Genomic DNA, 4,310 nt, shown 5'->3' on the forward strand with positions numbered 1-4,310 from the left:
TGTTTCAGCCCCAGTGGCTTTTCCGGTGGTTCTAGACAAGATTTTTCCCTTTTCTTCGGATTATATTCAGCGAGTTGGTGTCCAAAGTCCTGTTTAGACAAATCACAACACTTGCTGATACTTGCTAACATGACAGGATTTTTAAATTCCTCCTGATTACAGGGGGAAAAAAAGGCTTTTGAAGTTTTAGGGTTAGTTTATCTATCACTTGACTAACCATGCAATTTCAACCAAGAGTAAATAATACATAAATATGAGTGATGGCTTAGAAACCTATCCTATGTTTTGAACTATGTTCTTAAAGTTCGACTTTTATTAATTAGCAGGCTAAGAAGGAAGATGGCTTCTCTATTCTGGATTAAAGTTGTATTTTCCACACTCTCTTCTCCCAGAAAGAAGCAATCCCCCTGGGAAGACATTGGCTCCCGTTCCTTGTAGCTTAGGGAGAAGGAAATCTTGGTGAGCACCTCTGACTTCCTGGCCACTGTCAATAAAAGCTGTTTGGAATTTGAGACAACCTAAGCTTTTCAGTCTTTTTCCAATACTGATTTCAATTCAGATGTTTTCCCTAAGTAGCTTGACTTCAGTTCTTCTGTTTGGTTCTCATAATATTTAAGAAAATCTTTCTACACATGTATGAAGATCACAGTTTTAGAAGAACCTGAAATTCTAAGTCAATGTGAAAGCTGCTACACAAATCATGCAAGAGAGAGAAACCAGTGAGTCTAAGAATTGTAGTTTGGTTGCTCTTTTCCCTCTCCATTGGAGAACATTTTTGTAGGTGTACTTCCATGCAAGGATTGTGTGTTTTCACCTGACAGTGCTTGACACTAAGATAGGAATTTTAGGGTAACAACCCTGCCTGAGGGGAGCAGCATTTTCCAGCATGTATGTGACTAATCTCAACTGGATGGGGTTGAAGATTCTTCTCTTTTTTTTATTTTAAAGTTTTCATTTTAAAATAATTGTAGACTCATAATATGTTGTAAAAATACTGCAGAGAGACCTTTATATCCTTCATCCAGTTCGGTCCATTGGCGACCTGTTACATAGGTGTAGTACACTTCTAAAGCCGGGAGTCAACATTGGTGCTAGATGATGACCTTGTTTAGTTTTCACTAAGTGAGGTTCATTTTTTTCTTGCCCACATTTGTATGTGTGTGTGCATGTGTGTGTGTGTGTGTGTGTGTGTGTGTAGCGTTCTATGTAATTTTACCCGCTGTGCATACTCGTGAAACCACCAAGATCATAATCAGGATACAGAACTGTGCCATCACCACAGAGAAACCCCCTCCTGCTACTTGCCTCTCTATACCCACACCCCTTCCTACTCCATCCTGCTCGAATCCCTAGCAACAGTCATCTGTTCTCCATCTCTATAGTTTTATCATTTTGAGAATGTTACGTAAACAGAAACATATAGTATGTGACATTTGAGACTGACTTTTTTTCGCTAAGCAAATGTCCTTGAGATCCATGGGCGTGTTCCTTTTTATTACTGAATAGTATTTCGTTCTAGGATATACTAAAATTTGTTCAACCATTTTCGCATTGAATGACATTTGGGTTGTTTGCAATGTTTCCTACTATGTCTAGAGCTTCTATGAATAGTTGTGCACAGCTTTCTGCGTGAAATTGGTTTTTCTGTCTCTGGGATAAATGCCCAAGTGTGTGATTTTTGAATCATATGATAAACACTGCAAAAATCATTTTCCTGAGTGGCAATGCCATTTTGCATTCACGCCAGCAATGTACGGAACCAAGTTTCTCCACATCCTCATCAGCATTTGGTATTATCACCATTTTTAATGTTAGTTGATCTAATAGGTATGTAGTGATAGCTCTTTGTGATTTTAATTAATGACATTGACCATATTTTCAGGTTCTTAATATTGTGTTCACTTTTTTTGTTTTAAATTTTTATTTCTCTTTGTTTTTAATTTTATTCCTTTCTCTCCTCTTTTCCTTTACTTCCTCCTCCTCTTCTCAATAAAATTGTTGGAGTATCAGTTTCTAGAAATTTCCTACAAGGTGAACACACTAGTTAACCAGCACTCTGGTTAAAAAAAAAAAAAAATTCTATCACCCAGTTTTCCCACCCAAGCACCCAAGGCATCCAACATTTTGACTTCTAGAACTAGAAACCAGCTTCCTCTATTTCTGAACCTCACATAAATGAAATCCCTCAGTATATCCTCTTTGGTGTCTGGCTTCTCTTACTCCTAACGTTCATCAAATATTCTCTTGAACAATTTCTAAGAGTGACTGCCTGCCAATTTTAGGCAGCAACTACCATGAGGGTACTCTCCAAGGTATGTCGTGGAGTTAAACATGAGGATGCAAGACCACTGTGGGGTCCCTGCTGTCTTGGGCCGCATGTCAGCAGCCAACCAACAGCAGTTCTGATGCTGGGTAAACACTGATGACCGAATAATGTGGGGTGATTATGATGGTGATGACGGTGTGATCTAAGAAGATCCTGAAATATAAACTACTGTGCCAGCCTCTTACCCTTTGCACCTTCTTCTTGGTCCATCTTTTCAAGGGAGTAAGAGTTGCTTTTAGGGATAGCTTTGGTAGTGGGGAAGCAGATATTATCAAGAAGCAAGACTAATGAGTTGGAGCACGGATCACACTTCTTGGGGGTGACAAGCCATAACCCTTAGCTTCTTGGTATCTCAAGAGATGGCACTCCTGAGGTCATTTGTGTAAAGGTAGACATCTGTGCCTCCTAACCCCCTCCCCCACCCTTCCTCACCCTTAGCAGCGCTGCTGCTACTTAGAATTGGAAAACCCTACGTACAAGTGAGAGCGGATCAGGGAAACTTTGATGGAAGTTCTCACAGATGATAAACTTGTTCTTTGGGGCAGCGCATATACTAAAATTGGAACAATACAGAGAAGATTAGCATGGCCCCTGTACAAGGATGACATGCAAATTCATGAAGCATTCCATTTTTTGTTTTTAATTGTTCTTTGTTCTAGGAAAGAGGAAGTGGCACGTTTAGGGTTATCTCAGTCAAGATTAGTTCTTGCAGAAATAGAATGGCTATCTCTGAGTTTAATCCTTTCCTGTCTTCTTCTGAATGTTCTGTCCCTTCTGCAGGTATCTTATACTGATCATCTTGGGATTCAGACTTTCCCACCCTGAATATGATGCTATCATAAAGCATTTATTGGGGCTGACTTAGCACAGCTGTTTTATAGTGTACTCTCTCACTGTGAGGTACGTGGTGTTGTTGTCTGCTTCATAGAAGAGAAACTAACGCTGAAAGGATAAGAAAATTTCCCAGTGACTCAGCTGGTAAGTGGCAGAGCCCCGGGCTTGAACCCAGGACTCACACCGAGGGCCCTGCTCTCTGTGCAGCGCCCCGAGGCTCCCAGAAAGCAGGTAGGTGGCTGAGGTGCATCCTGAGCATTCTCCTTCTCTAGGCTCTGATGTTCAGTGGCAGAATGCTCTGTGGTGGATCAAAGAAAGTTTCTGTCAAAAAGTTATCTGAATCACCTTAGTACTGTCTTTACCTATGTGAGGCTCATTCATGCATATCCAAATTAGAAAGCTGACAATCATTAGAAGTAACAACTAGCTTGTTACTGAAAGTGAGAAAACTGAGATCCACATTGTCATGTCCACAAATCAGATGACTGGTTTAAACAAGTGGATGAGGGAGCCATTTACTGACTGTGACCTTGTGCAGGTTGTTGTTTTCTCCATCTCTCCTTATTTTCTTTTGTTAAGTAAAGATAGTTGTAATACTTACATAATCCATGTAAAGCACCTGGGTAAAGAAGAGTGTTTAGCATATAATAAGGGCTTGATTCCTGCTAGCCGCCATAACGACCACCATCACCATCGTCAACATCACCTGGAGAATGTGGACAAGGATGTGGAGGTGATGGGAGTGGTGCTGAGTGGACCAGAGTCCAGGTCGCTGGGCTAAGATACCTAATGAGATTCTAAGAAAACGCTAGTTGTTGAATTCTAGATTTGAAACGTGCTTTAGCCATCATCCAGGCTATTCTATGAAGAAGGAATCTGACGCACACAGAGTTTATTTAGGAGACTTGCTTAATCCTTGGGGTGTTTTAAACTAGCAGTTTATATTTTAGGAAGAGTCACATTTAGGGAGAAATGTTAATGTTCATTTTGAAAGTATTCACTAGTTCTCATGTTGCACTTCCCTCTTTTCTTCCAGAATATAATAACACAGTCAGCAAGGGTACCAGAGCCGTGCTAACAGTTTCATCCAACCTACCAAATTCCATCTTACTGGCCTGCTGGCTCCCTCCCTCCAACAGTGACCCCTCTC

At 40.6% G+C, this 4,310-nt stretch overlaps 1 non-coding gene across 1 annotated transcript; it reads left to right on the forward strand.

Moving 5' to 3' along the window:
* Positions 1 to 2,857: 2,857 nt before the first annotated feature.
* On the forward strand, positions 2,858 to 2,962 carry LOC123613301 (U6 spliceosomal RNA). The gene has a single exon (XR_006720681.1). It is a non-coding gene; the product is annotated as a U6 spliceosomal RNA (small nuclear RNA).
* Positions 2,963 to 4,310: the final 1,348 nt, after the last annotated feature.

This window comes from Camelus bactrianus, chromosome 3 (assembly GCF_048773025.1).
Source record: "Camelus bactrianus isolate YW-2024 breed Bactrian camel chromosome 3, ASM4877302v1, whole genome shotgun sequence".
Taxonomy (NCBI): Eukaryota; Metazoa; Chordata; class Mammalia; order Artiodactyla; family Camelidae; genus Camelus; species Camelus bactrianus.